Here is a 15,549-nt window from a genome sequence, read left to right as displayed (position 1 = left end):
TCCCTGTTTTTATATTACTTTTTGCTTCCCTTCCCTTGTGTTCATCTGTTTTGTATCTTAAAGTCCTCATATGAGCCAAGTCATATGATATTTGTCTTTCTCCGACTAATTTCGCTTAGCATGATATCCTCTAGTTCCACCCAAGTAGTTGCAATGGCAAGATTTCATTTTTTTTCATTTTTTCATTGCTGAGTAATACTCGTGTGTGTGTGTGTGTGTGTGTGTGTGTGTGTATGTGTGAGTGTGTATCCTATCTTCTTTATCCATTCCATTCATCTGTCGTTGGACATTTGGGCTCTTTCCGTACTTTGGCTCTTGTCGATAGTGCTGTTATAAACATTGGTGTGCATGTGCCCCTTGGAAACAGCATACCTGTATCCCTTGGATAAATACCTAATAGTGCAATTGCTGAGTCATAGGATAGTTCTAGTTTTAATTTTTGAGGCACCTCCATACTGTTTTCCAGACTGGCTGCACCAGTTTGCATTCCCACCAGCAGTGCAAAAGAGATCCTCTCTCTCCACATGCTTGCCAACAGCTGTCGTTGCCTGAATTGTTCATGTTAGCCATTCTGACAGGTGTGAGGTGGTATCTCATTGTGGTTTTGATTTTTATTTCCCTGATGATGAGTGATGTTGACCATTTTTCCATGTGTCGGTTGGCCATCTGGATGTCTTCTTTGGAGAAGTGTCTATTCATGTCTTGTATCCATTTCTTCACTGGATTATTTGTTTTCTGGGTGTTGGTTTGGTAAGTTCTCTATAGATTTTGGATAGTAACCCTTTATCTGATTTGTTCTTGGCAAATATCTTCTCCCATTCTGTTTGTTGCCTTTTAGTTTTGCTGATTGTTTCCTTTGCCGTGCAGAAGCTTTTTATTTTGATGAGGTCCCAATAGTTCGTTTTCGCTTTGGTTTCCCTTGCCTCCGGAGATGTGATGAGTAAGAAGCTGTTACAACTCTATGCTTCCATGCTAATGCATGATTTAACCGTGGTGCTTTAAGTCCTTCTTTTGGCTGTCTGCAAGGTTTGCCTTAGATAATACAACACTAGCCTTCTCCAAATGCCTCTTTTAATTCTACGCTAGTTATCTATTGCTGCCTAAACAAATTACCCTACGATCTAGCAGCTCAGAACACCACGCATGTATTATCTCACAATTTCTGTGTCAGGAACATAGGCATGGCTTAGCTGGGTCCTCAGGCTCAAGATCTCTCTTAAGACTGCAGTCATGTCAACACTCAGCTGGGAAAGGATCCATTTCCAAACCCAGTCCTGAGATTGTTGGCAGCATTCAATTCCTTAGGGTAGCTGGCCAGAGGCCTCCCTCAGCTCCTTATCATAGGAGCCTCTGCAGGGAGCAGCTGGCTTCATCTAAGTGAGCAAGTGAGGGAGGAAGAGAAGGGTAAGTAAGACAGAAGCCAATCTTTTTTGTAACCTAATCTCAGAAGCAAGCAGCAAGTCACCAGGTTCGGCCCACACTCAACAGGAGAGGATTTTACAAGGGCATAAATACCAAGGGATAAGGATCACTGAAATCCATCTTAGAAGCTATCTACCACAAGTAAGTTACTATATCACTTATAATCCAAATTCTAATTTCGATATATATATTGAATGATATATATATATCAAAACACAGGTGTTTGTATATCGTAAATATATACAGTTTTTATTTGCCAATAAGACAAGAAGAGTGAGAAAAGGTATGAACTTATTCTGGTTCTTCCTTTCTAAATTGCTGTTTCGATGAATTAATTTTCAGTGATCTTGGATGATTTGATTTCATGAATCTAAAATAACTTTTGCAAAATAATCTTTACTTAAACTGTTTCAGTCCTCTGTATTAAAAACACGATTGATGCTTAGAAAGAACCCAACAGTATAGTGCATTATTGGACTGAGGGCTTGCTTCAAGGACACCTATTTTTTTAAGTGTTAAGGCTACAGTATGCCTCTTTGTTGAGTTAATTTTGATTGAACTTGAATAGAATTCTTTCAAGATTCCTCCTCCTCCTTTATCTCCACTTAGAACAAGCTCTACCAAAAGTGCCCTAAAGAACACTAGTTATAGAAGACATGCCTCTATTACTGTGGTTGAATAAGTCTAGGAAACCTGTATATTTTATTAGTCATAATACACATTAGTATAGTAAAGACCCTAAAAAGTCCAGTAGTAAAGAAACCCTCTTGCTCTCAGCTTAGAATTTCCCAAGCTTATACAACCCATAAATCTTCTTATGTGTAGCACCCATTAACATCTTGTGAAACTAGAGTTATGCTAAATACTTTTTTGGGAAATAACGCCTTAGAGCAAAAAGTACCTACTTCTATCTTTAGCATTCAGGTGAGTTAATTTTTGCAGTGGCAAAAATTCAAGGGAAAAGATAGACACTGGATCCTTCTTGTAAACAACCAGTTCTTTAGAAAATATCTTGGGAAATATCTTTAAAACTCTATAATCTCCAACACTTATAATGATACAAATGCCTTAAGTACTAATGTAAAACAATTGAACATTCACCATACTGCTTCCATTTTCAGAAACATCAATAATATTATATTGTTCCATTGAAGAACAAAAATTAATACTAGCAACTAAGTATGGACTACTTTTGTTTTAACGGAAAGACATCATTACCAATACTATAACCAAAAGCAACTTCCAACTTCTGTTCATAATCTTTGATGTAATAAATACTATAGGGGCGCCTGGGTGGCTCAGTCGGTTAAGCGTCCGACTTAGGCACAGGTCATGATCTCACGGTTCGTGGGTTCAAGCCCTGTGTCAGGCTCTGTGCTGATAGCTAGCTCAGAGTCTGGAACCTGCTTCAGATTCTGTGTCTCCCTCTCTCTCTGACCCTCCTCTGCACGCACTGTCTCTCTTTCTGTCAGAAATTTAAAAAATATATAAATAAATAAATACATACATACATACTATAGAATTTAGAAATGTGCTGTTTTATACCCTCTACATATGATGTGGCTTTTTCCTTTACCATCACATGAATAATCAGTTTCACCTTTGGCCTAGTAATACTGGCTACTATGTCTGTTTATGCAGTTAATTTTTATTGACATTCAATAGAATTCTCTCTCAAGGTTTCCCTTTCTTCTGTAGAATATTCATACTGACCCCTTGAATGCAAATATGGTACTGAACGGATTAAAGATGGTTACCAGGGGTGCCTGGGTGGCTCAGTTGGTTGTGCGTTCCACTTGGGCTCAGGTCATAATCTCACAGTTCGTGGGTTTGAGCCTCGTGTCGTGCTCTGTGCTGACAGCTCACAGCCTGAAGCCTGCTTCATATTCTGTGACTCTTCCTCTGCTCCTCCCCTGCTCATTCTCTGTCTCTCAAAAACAAAACAAAACAAAACATTTAAATAAATAAATAAATAAATAAATAAATAAATAAATAAAGATGGCTACAAGTTGGCTCTACTCTCTCCAAAAGGTGGAGTCTATCTTCCCTCCCTTTGGATCTGATCTGGGCTTGGCATTCACTTTGATCAACTAGAAATACAGCAAAAGTCATGTTGCTCTGGTTCCCATCCTGTTAGCTTTTGCCCTTGCCCTGTTAAAGCCAGCCACCGTGCTGTGAAGGACCTTGGGCTAGACTGTGGAATGATGACAGGCCACACAGAGAAGGTGACAGTGACTTTCCCGTTCATCAAACTTGAGTCAGGCTCCTCTGGGTCCTCTCTTTGAAAAGACCCTAATCCTGGGCTCTGTCCTGGGTCTGTTCACTCCAATTTTAGCAAAAATCCTGCTGAGTCAGTCTGTTGACTGACTTTTTTTTTTTAATTTTTTAATGTTTTATTTATTTCTGAAAGAGAGAGAGAGAGTGTGTGAGCAGGGGAGGGTCAGAGAGAGAGGGAGACACAGAATCTGAAACAGGTTCCAGACTCTGAGCTAGCCGTCAGCACAGAGCCCAACGCAGGGCTCAAAGCCATGAACCGTGAGCTCATGACCTGAGCCGAAGTCAGATGTTCAACCGACTGAGCCACCCAGGTGCCCCGAAAATATCACAGTCTTGATACCTGATCACCCTCAGTACCTTATCACCCTGGCCTGCCTTCAACAAGAATCTTATCAAGTCAGTTTGGCCAAGATCTCCCTAACCGTGATATTTCCTGGTATTTCCTAATATTTCCTTTTGGAGATTTCCCACCCACTGACCCTCAACCCTGCTCCTTGGCTATAAATTCCTACTTTTCTTTGCTGTATTCAGAGTTGAGCCTAATCTCTGTCCTTTACTATAAACTTCATTGTAGTGATCCCCCTAGATAGAATCTCAAGCAGGCTCCACACTGTCAGTGCAGAGCCTGGTGTGGGTCTTCATCTCATAAACGGTATGATCATGATCTGAGCCAAAATTAACTGACTGAACCACCCAGGCACCCCTACAAAGAATGTTTGATTGGTGTTGGTAGCCAAAAGCTCATCGTTACTGAATATAATTGGTTGCTAAGGCTCTCACTAAGCAAAATCTCTTACTATAGCAAGTTGCAGATGTTCTGACTGAGCCCTTGGATTATTTGCGGTTTGGCCCAGTTTTAAAGTTCATTGTTCTACCAGTGAGGACATGCATAAGGCCCACCCCTTTAAGAGCCTCTTAGCTCCATTTTAAAATCCCTTGATATAAGTGACTCCATTCAATTTTATCATTCACCAGAGTCATCTTTGATGTTTCAGCCTCTGCCAAGCTCCTAGCTCAGTGGTTCTCAGCCTGGGCTATTTTGCCCACATGGACGTTTTTGGCTGTCACTACTGGCATCTAATAGGTAGAAGCCAAGGGTGTTGCTAATATCCTACAATGCACAGGACAACCTCCACAACAAATAATTATCGAGCTCCAAGTGTAGTGAGAAGGTCGAGATATTGTATGCTGGCTGAATGTAGCCATGAGTCATCACGTCTTCACCATGTGCAACAGATGACCCAGATGAGCCCAGTCAATGCACAGAATTGTGAGAAATACATAGCTACTCTTTTAAGGAACTATTGGGATAGTTTCAATGGTATGTTATTGTTAAACCACTGAGGGGACCCGGAGGAAGGGACCTGTGGTCTAAATACTTCTACCATAGCCAATTTTAGGCTACCAAGATGAGCCACTGACCTCAAAGTTAGTAAGGTGGGCACAGTTGGCTCGGCGACTTGTTCACACTGATAGGAAACTGAGGCAACATCCTCTGTACGATGTCTTTTCCCCCGGTGTACAGTATCTTTTATGTCTGAATTCTAGGCATGGGCATATCCTGTGTTCACTTGTCCACACAGTCAGGGCTCTCTACTTGTAGATGGTGCTCACATTTCTATTGGAAGCTTCCCCTTTAAATGCCAACCCATTGATTCTGTCGTCTTTCTGGCATATACCATTTTTTGCACCACAAAAATTGTCAAATTGGGTTTGGTCAAGAGCCTGCCACAGAGGATCACAGGGTAGACTCCATGCCAGAGCAATCCACAACATTCTCAAATTTGTGGTTACGGAGGTGAATGGTCTGATTTGGGATAAAACATTGGCCTCGTTTCTTTGTGAAATGAGACATCTAAACAACAGGTGAAGGGGCACAGCAGAACAGGCGTAGCAAGGGGGCCCGCTAGGTCAGGATTGGAACCACACTAGAGCACACTTTTGTTCAGAAAATGTCTTTGCCTTCCAGATAGAGGTGACTTCTTCTAGCACATAAGCCCAAACTATTCTTTGTTATATCCTAAGAGCGTCCATTTCTTAGGTTTGAGGGTAGACACTGGATTTAGGTTCTATTAAAAGTTATTATAGTCTCCGAGAAAGAATGAAATCTGGCCATGTGTAGCAACATGGATGGACCTTGAGGGTGTTATGCTGAGTGAAATAAGTCAGGCAGAGAAGGATAAATATCATATGTTTGCACGTATAGGAGGATTAGGAGGAACTTAACTGAGGACCAAGGGGGAGAAGAAGGGGGGAAATGGTGGGGGAAAGGGAGAGAGGCAAACCATGAGAGACTCTTGAAGGCTGACAAAAACTGAGAACTGATGGATGTAGGGGGGAGGGGGGATGGGCATGGAGGAGGGCACTCGTGGGGATGAGCACTGGGTATTATGTGGAAACTAATTTGGCAATAAACTATTTGTAAAAATAAAATAAAATAAAATAAAATAAAATAAAATAAAATAAAATAAATGTTAATCTCATCTAAAAAAAAATGTTATACTCTCGTGGTTAGGAGAAATTACTCAGGCAGCCAAACCTCCTGGACTTCAGTCTTGACTTACTAGTTGTATGATCTCGAGCAACATATCTGTGAAATAAGGATAATAATGGTATCTATTTCAGAGTTAAGATAGAAAATGTCTGTGTAGTGCCTTGTACATGGTAAGCTCTCAAAAAACAGTAGACATTATTTATATTCACAGGAGCACTTAAAGTTTGTATGCAGGGCTGCTGTTCAACTTTATAAATGCTGTTTAACAGTTCCACGTCTTCACTGCAAACAAGTTTGTTGTTGTTTTTTTCTAAAAGCAGTGGTGGTTCTAGGTCAAGGATAAACTGCTTTCAGCACACTTTGGTCTCATCCAAGAACAAACCACACCCTACTTCCTGTTGCGTGCAAATACGGCACCTTTAAAGGGGCAGTCAAACCCATGCAGGATGCTAAGATTGCTACAGAGCGCACTCTGGTGTACACAGCTGGAAGCCAGGATGAGAGCTCATGCGTGGCCCAAGAATTTGATTTGTGTGGACAGAAGTTATTGCTAGTTACGAAATTTAAAAATGATATGATGAGGGGCGCCTGGGTGGCTCAGTTGGTTAAGCGTCTGACTTCAGCTCAGGTCATGATCTCAGAGTTTGTGGGTTCGAGGCCTGCGTCGGGCTCTGTGCTGACAGCTAGCTCAGAGCCTGGAGCCTGTTTTGGATTCTGTGTCTCCCTCTCTCTCCGACCCTCCCCTGCTCACACTCACTCTCACTCTTCTCTCTTTCTCTCAGAAATAAATAAAATTAAAAAAAAATTTTTTTTAATGAAATGATGAAAACAATATTTTTGAAAGAATAATCCAACAATAACATTCAGGACTGATCTGATAGAAAATGTAGTGATGGGGAAGCCAGATGAAAATCTATTGTATTATTGCTGGGATGAGATCATGAAACAGATTAGACGGTCTAATAAGGGAACCAAGAGGAAGGGATGTATGTGGCACACATTTTGAATGAAGCATCCACAGGACAAGAAATCTTTGATTTTAAAGAAAGGCGACCTCATCATCATTTTATTCCATGTAGATGGATACCATAAATTTCAACTCACAAATAAGATGTGAGTGTCTTCTAATTCTAAGGAAGCCCATAAAGGTAAAAGAAAACCCAATGTTTATCATGTTGGTTTGTTTGCTTTAAAAAAAAATTAAATTAGGGGTGCCTGGGTGGTTCAGTCGGTTGAGTGTCTGACTTTGGCTCCGGTCATGATCTCACCCCTCGTGGATTTGAGCCCCGCATCAGGCTCTGTGTTGACAGCTAGCTCAGAGCCTGGAGCCTGCTTCGGATTCTGTGTCTCCCTGTCTCTCTGCCCCTCCCATGTTCATGTTCTATTTCTCTCTGTTTCTCAATAATAAATAAATGTTAAAAAAAAAAAAAAAAAGCTATATTAAGTTACTACTCAGCAAGATTTGTCAGAGCACCTCGGGGTCTCAGTGGTTGAGCATCTGACTCTTGATTTTGGGTCAGGTCATGATCTCATGATTTGTGAGGTCAAGCCTCGTGTCTGGCTCTGTGATGACAGTGGGGAGCCTGCTTGGGATTCTCTCTCTCGCCCTCTCTCTCTGCCTTTCCTCTCCTCCTCCTCGTCTTCCTTTCTCTCTCTCTCTCTCTCTCTCTCTTTCAAAATAAATAAACTAAAAAAAAAAAAAGACTTGAAAGTTCTAGGTAAAACTGAGCATTCTGTCATTAAACAATGTTATCAAGTGGTCTAGATGTCTCTTGTGCCAGCTCTAGATTAGGTCAACAATCCTGAGTTCATTGGTTTCCTAAGACATTTGTAGGTTCCAGTCTGAGATAAAAGAAGGACCAGATAGGGGGTTAAGTATCCGACTCTTGATTTCAGCTCAGGTCATGATCTTGCAGTTCGTTAGTTCAAGCCCCACATGGGGTTCTACCCTGACATTGTGGAGCCTGCTTGGCATTCTCTCTCTCAGCCTTTCTCTCTGCCCCTCTCCCCCTTCTCTCTCTCTCAAATAAATAAATAAACTTAAATAATAAAAAGAAAAAACTTCAAATAAAAAAAAAGAAAGGCCAAACATTTTCTGCCAAGCATTCTAGATGACTGTGTTTCTTCACCTGGTATCCAGAGAAATAGATTTAACTCAACATGTATCTTTGTAGTAGCAATTTTGTACAATGCTCTGTAATAGATGAACAGTAAACATCTTTCATTTTCCTTAGTTTATAGGCCACAAAAATGTCATGACCACAACATCAACAGGTTAAACAAGAAGGAACTTTGTGTTCAGTCTGCCTTTTCATCCTTGATTCACATAAGAAACATCTTCTACCTTTTTGTCTGCAGGTGACAATTTGATTCATAATCCTTTCCTCTTATTTTGCCAAAGAAAAGAAAATGGTCATTGTTCAAATTACTGGATTATTCTTTTCTATTTTATAATGGCAACTTCATTTGACTTATTTTCAAAAATATTACTGAGCATACAATGAAGGTCTATGCCAGATCCAAATGCAAAGCAATGGAAAACGCTCCCAGTCCACTTCCAAGTTGCTCACAGCCTAGCGAGAGAAAGATACAGATACAGTCTTCATTCTCATGAGTCTCTTCAAAAGGACTTACAGAGGGGCGCCTGGTTGGCTCAGTCGGTCAAGCATCAGACTTCGGCTCAGGTCATGATCTCCTTGTTCCTGAGTTTGAGCCCCACATCGTGCTCTGTGCTGACAGCTCAGAGCCTGGAACCTAATTCGGATTCTGCGTGTCCCTCTCTCTCTGTTCCTTCCCCACTCGTGCTCCCTCTGTCTCTCAAAAATAAATAAACATTAAAATTTTAAAACAAAAGGGACTTACAGAGAACAAAGAAATGTGCAACACAAGAAAATAGAGCGTATTAGAAGCAAGTGAGAAAGATAAGGCGAAAGGAAAGCAATGATGGGATCGTACAATAGAGGTAGGCTAATGCCCAAAATGAATACAGTGAAGGCTTACATGTATTTCCTAAGGATCCACCAGGAATTTGACTCTAAGCTTTTCAGCAATCTCTGTAACAAGAGAAACATGATCAGTTACTCAATCTATAGCTCCCACCAGCAGCAGACCAATTGCTCAGGAAAAACATCACTAATGCTGATATAAGGCCCAGACAAACCCTCAAGATCCTGCAAATGCAATGCCATGCAGTATACAGAAGAACATCCTCAATAATATCCTTATAGCCAATGGAGTGGAGCTATTTCTTCTAGCACATCAAAGTCTGGGCTGATGCCTTATCATCAAAGTCCAGTTCAGTAAAAGTAATTTTATAGGAGTTCACTTAAGCAGAAAATTTCATTATAACATGATAGGTACAGTAATAGAAATATGCACAAAGTGCTATGGGAGAGCAGAAGGGACACAAGTGTAATTTCATTATTCAAGGTTGGAGCAGACATCATCATCAAGGAGCTTCTATTCAATTTCCAAATGAAATACACAGGTTTTCTTGCAAGCACCTAACTTTCTCAGAACATCAATTTTTATTACGGATGGAATATTGTTTTATTGTTTATAATGTGTTTTGAAGAAAGGAAGGGAAGGGGAGGGTAGGGAAAGGAAGTAGAAGAAATCCTATAGCATCTTTAATTGGGGTATATAATAATAGGTCTGCAATACAAGTCTAATTTTATTGACTCTCAAAATAAGCTTTTTCATGCTTTTTTCACAACCAGATCCTTATTTCACTTGGAATAGGTATCTCAGTTGTACCATCTAAGAATTTAAATCACATAGCATTTATACATATTGAAATACCAGTGTTTAGCCCCATATTTTTCTCTTACTCAAATACCTCTTCCATTTTATTTTTCTTTAGAGCCAATGTTCTTCATCCTTAAGATAATAGAAAAGTGGACTAAATAGTTTGGAGATTATTCAAAATAATTTTATTTTGGGGCACCTGGGTGGCTCAGTCGGTTAAACGTCCGACTTCGGCTCAGGTCATGATCTCATGGTTGGTGGGTTCAAGCCCCGTGTCGGGCCCTTTGCTGACAGCTCAGAGCCTGAAGCCTGTCTTTAGATTCTGTATCTCCCTCTCTCTCTGACCTTCCTCTGCTCACACTGTCTCTATCTCTCTCTCAAAAATAAATAAAATGTTAAAAAAATAAAAAAAATAATAAATTTACTTTACTCTGAGGGGTTTCATGGAGGCTAGCATATCATGTATTTCCAAGATAATAATTTTTCTCATTTCTGTGGTCCCAAAAAATCTGACAGGACCCTTTGTAGCTGCACTGGTCCCAGCCAGGAACAAGGTCAATGGCTATCTAGGACTATCCCCATGCCAGCTCTTCTCCCAACATGCACAGCGTCTGGGCCCTGGGGAAGAAGACTAGATTTTATCTGCAGCCTCCCCTTTTGGGGAAGGAATAAACTTTGCTATCAGCTTTGGAAGAGCTCATAAAGAGTTAAGGAAATAAATTATGTTTCCTGCAATACATTTCTCATGCAAAGCACTCTTTTTATCTCTTCTAATGTCTGTGTAGATACAGAACACAGGACTTTAGGCTGCATAGGTTATTGGTGAAGTGATCTATGTGATTTCACTGGAGTCTGCAATGAAAATCAATCTGCCGTGAAAGTACCCTGTAATTGGGTGTAATGGACATAATGAATAGGTAAGACATAAACACATTGAAGAACACATTGGCAAAGTAAGATATAAGAGGGACCAGGGAATACATGTGAAAGGAATCCAAGACAATAAAGCTGGGTGATATTTTAATTTTTAAAAGTACTAAAATCATGTCTAAGGAACCTGTTAAAAAGAAAATCACAGGCCCAAAATGGCGTCACTTAGACCCAGTCACTAACCCAGAGCATAAATACCCAACCTAATTGCAGCTTCAACCTGCCCTGGGAATGCAGTTTTAACGGGTCACTCAGGAATTTCCTGATCAACGCCAATTAGATAATCTGTCACATGGCCCTCTCTATCCCCCCAAGGAAGATGGAGCAAGCCAACTAATAAGACCCCCTGTCCTTTCCCTTAAGGTACCTGGAACAGTCTTGGTTTCACCTTTGCTAAAACTTTTTGCTCCACTTTTTGCTTCGTATAAAAAAAATCTTCCATTTTTACAACTTCTCAGAGCTCCCCTCTGCTTGCTAGATAAGACACTGCCCAAATTATCAAACATTTAACAAAGCCAATTAAATCTTCAAATTCACTCAGTTGAATTTTTGTTCTTTAACGAACCCCCAGGATAGCTTGAGAAGGCTCAGCTTACAAATAGGCCATACTCTTCATTATCTCACTTTTAAATTAGTGCCTTTATTCATAAATACTTGACTAGTTATCATCTAAAATCAGAAAAGCGTTAGAAACCAAAGTTTTCTGTGTCAGACTTACTTCAAAGGCATATAATCTTATATTGGGAAGAGACCTTGTCTCCAGCTTCCTCCTGAGCTCTGGAATTCCTTCCGCAACATCTTGAGCAGATGATCATTTAGGCTTAGCTCGAATTCTTCCTTCTTTTTCTTTTAAATATTTTTATTTATTTCTAGGAGAGAGAGAGAGAGAAAGACAGCGTGAGCAGGGGAGAGTCAGAGAGAGAGGGAGATACAGACTCTGAAACAGGCTCCAGGCTCTGAGCTGGCAGTCAGCACAGAGCCCGACGCGGGGCTCGAACCCACGAACCGCGAGATCATGACCTAAGTGAAAGTCGGACGCTTAACCGACTAAGCCACCCAGGCGCCCCAGCTCGAATTCTTCCTATGACAGTGAGCGAAGCCCTCTGGAAGGTGGCCTTTTACATTATTGGACATTTTTGGTTCTCAGAAAGTTCTCAGGTGAATATCTCACCTCTATAATTTCTATTCAGGGATCATAGTTTTGCTATTTGGAGGATGCTAGTTTAGAATTTGTGGAGAAGCCATTAGGTAGACAAAGTGACAGTCTAAGTTGTCCTAGGTCCAAAGAGTAGAGAATTTAAAAAGGTGAAATAAGATACTGTTAAAAAATAAAATTCAACTGAGTAAATGTTAGGATCTAATTGGCTTTATTAGCTAATTCATGAATTGGGAAGCATCTCATTTAACAAGCAGAGGGGAGCTGCAAGGAGTTGTACAAAATGGAACATTTTGATAAGAGGAGCAAGAAGTTATTAGCAAAAGAAAAGAAAAGATTACAGGCAAGGTCACCTTTTCTAAAGGGGAAAGGGTTAGGGTCTTAATCATGCAGATAACCTCATCTTCCCTTGGATAAAGAGGGCCCCTGTGACAGATTACCTCGTTAGTGCTAGGGGAGGGGGTGTGCGGATTTCAGGCTGATTGGATTAAAATTTCACTCCTTGAAGAGTCTAATATTGAAATTAAGTCTTGGTTTTCTGTCCTGGGGGCAAGTGACACCACCTTGAGCCTGTCATTTTCTTTTTAATAACACATAAGTTTATACACAACAACATTCGTTTTTGGATGAAGGCAAATACCATAACTCATTATTCTAACTTACATGCAAGGCATAATCAAAGAGTCCGTATACATAGTTAAGATTTAAAGGTACGTCACCGCGAAATACAATGTAGTACTTTTTCTAACTAGACTCAACTGTCATCATTCAATTTCTCATGTTCTAATTTCTGTAATCTCCCCAACCTGAGATCAAGCAGGTTAAAGGCTTTGGGAGTAGGTGCCATAGGGAAATACTTTTTCCAAGAATTTGTTCCCTGAAAAGATTAGGGAATGGCATTTCTTTCTGTTTTATTTTTAGCCCAATAAACTTGATGTTGAAATTGTCGCTTATAATCAGGGGACTTGGAAGACATCTGCATTGTGGAACTTCAGACTTTGCAAACAACACTCAGACACTCTACCACTTCCTCTTGGTTCTGAGGTTAAAAGCAAGTGCTTGCCCTACATACTCTAGTTAAGATCTTATCTTCTCTTGTTTTTCTTTCTCTGATAGGCTGTCCTGGTACTTCTGGGCAGAATAGAAAAGCACTTTGATATTTGCTTTCCTTGAGGCTCAAACTGAAAGGAGACCATCAGAAAACGGCCCCGCATTAGCCTTCTGGGGCCTGGGAGTCCCCACTGCGATGGCATTTCTAACTTTCCTTCGTCTCTCGTGTTGGATAACTCACCATGTTCTCTACCTGCTTTGGGTTTGTTCACTTCAAGTAGTTCTTTTTCTTTTTTCTTCCTCTAAACAAATTTTAAAACAGATATATTTTAAACATAAATTAGTTCTCTCATAGGCTACCAATATCTTAAATGGCCTTAGAACAATAACGGAGCTTGTATTTCGTTCACATGCTCCAAAGAAGAGAGCAGAATCAAGGCCAGCAATGAACTCTAGGAAGCACTCCAGATACATTTCTTCTTAATGTTTTATTTATTTCTGAGAGAGAGAGAGAGAGAGAGAGAGAGAGAGAGCGCCCATGAGCAGGGACGGTCAGAGAGAGAGGGAAACACAGAATCTAAAACAGGCTCCAGGCTCTGAACTAGCTGTCAGCACAGAGCCCGATGCAGGGCTCGAACCCACGAACTGTGAGATCATGACCTGAGCTGAAGTCAGATGCTTACCTGACTGAGCCACCCAGGCGCCCATCCAGATACGTTTTTTTAATCCAACTGGCAAAATTAAACAGGATAATGCTGGGAAGCTGAGATATTTCAAGAGCGACAGAGTAGAGAAAGACCTATTCAAATGCAAAATAATTAATCATTTTTTCTTTCCCTTTTTAAGGCCAGTGAAAGACGGTTCTTGCAATTTTTACAACCATTAAAAGAAATCAAACTATGTGTCACCCACGTTCATAAATATTTATCCAGTGTAAGCCTCGAAACAAGACCCCAGAGGCATTATCCTCCACATTTTCACAATAAGAAATGGCTTGGGGCACTGGGTGGCTCAGTTGGTTAAGTGTCCAACTCTTGAACTTGGCTTTGGTCATGATCTCACAGTTTGTGGGTTTGAGCACCACGTGGGGCTCTATGCTGGTGGCATGAGGCCTGCTTGGGATTCTGTCTCTCCTCTCTGCCTCTCCTCCTTGTGCAGTCTCTCTCCCTCTCTCTCAAAATAAAAAAGAAAGGTAAGAGAAGGAAGGCAAGGCAAGGCAAGAGGGGAGGAAGGGAGGGAGGAAGGGAGGGAGGAAGGGAGGAAGGAAGCAAAGGGCCCAAATAGGACTGCGTGAGACATACTCATCATCCTAAGGGCCAAACTTGAAGAGTCTCTGGACTTGAGAGCCCAGGCACATCTGCTGTAGCACAGCTATTCTGGAGCTCAGTGAGCATACTTGGCCTGCGATTCCACATAAAAGAGACCCTTGCATTTGCTTCTAAATAGTCATCTCCAAACGTCTTCATCCTACTAAGTCCTTACATTTTTCAAACAGTTCTCCATGTTTGGGCGAGTCAACTGGATCCTTTGCAGGGGATTTCTAAAACTAAAGTCAAAGAGGTGACCTCTAAGACAGGTTTTAACTTTAAAACTCTTGATTCTATGAAATTTACACTTTAAAAGGCAGAGAAAAACAGAGACATAAATACAGACATATTAGAGCGCATGAGAGTCTTGCTCTGTGTGAGACAGAGGTCTTGTGGATGAGCGAGCATAAGGCAAGCTGAGGGTAAAGCACCAGCTAACAACATCCCCTACATCCCAGGTGTGATATTCCTCAGGCACGCGTGGCTGCCCAAGGACAAAGGGAAGGGAAAGAAAACCAATGGTTAACTGCCAGAGGTCACAGTCATGCAGAACATGAGTCTCCATCAGTTTACAAATAGCTTAGTAAATTACAAGAAAAAGGCAATCTTATCAATAGCCTAATCTCCAAAAACTTATACATTCAGTTTCGTGGAGCCCCAACATTACCCTCTTCTCCATAGTGACGTAGGAAACAAAGGCAAGAAGGAAAAGGCAAGTACAATTAAATTTCCTTATAACCTGCAGCCCACTGACATACTCCAGGAAATACAGAGTCTAACGTTTCTCCAGGAACCCCCTACTGTCTTAATGATGCTTTGCTAGAGGGAAAAAGAACCTTAGCTAAGCCTCCAATAATCTGAGTCTTTAGCATATGGGAATCCCTTTAAGAAACTTCCTCTTGAGGGCACCTGGGTGGCTCAGTCAGTAAAGCATCCAACTTCAGCTCAGGTCATGATGTGCGTTGGAGCCCTATGTTGGGCTCTGTGCTGACAGCTCAGAGCCTGGAGTCTGCTTCAAAGTCTGTGTCTCCCTCTCTCTGCCCCTAGCCTGCTCATGCTCTGTCTCTCTTTCTCTCTCAAAAATAAATAAGCATTTTTTAAAAATTTAATAAAATAAAAAAGAAGAAGTAAAAAAACCCTTCCTCTTGACTTTATCTCTCCCAACT

Source organism: Hyaena hyaena, unplaced genomic scaffold, assembly GCF_003009895.1.
Source record: "Hyaena hyaena isolate Hyena2069 unplaced genomic scaffold, ASM300989v1 scaffold_229, whole genome shotgun sequence".
Taxonomy (NCBI): Eukaryota; Metazoa; Chordata; class Mammalia; order Carnivora; family Hyaenidae; genus Hyaena; species Hyaena hyaena.
Note: the sequence above shows the minus strand (reverse complement) of the source record.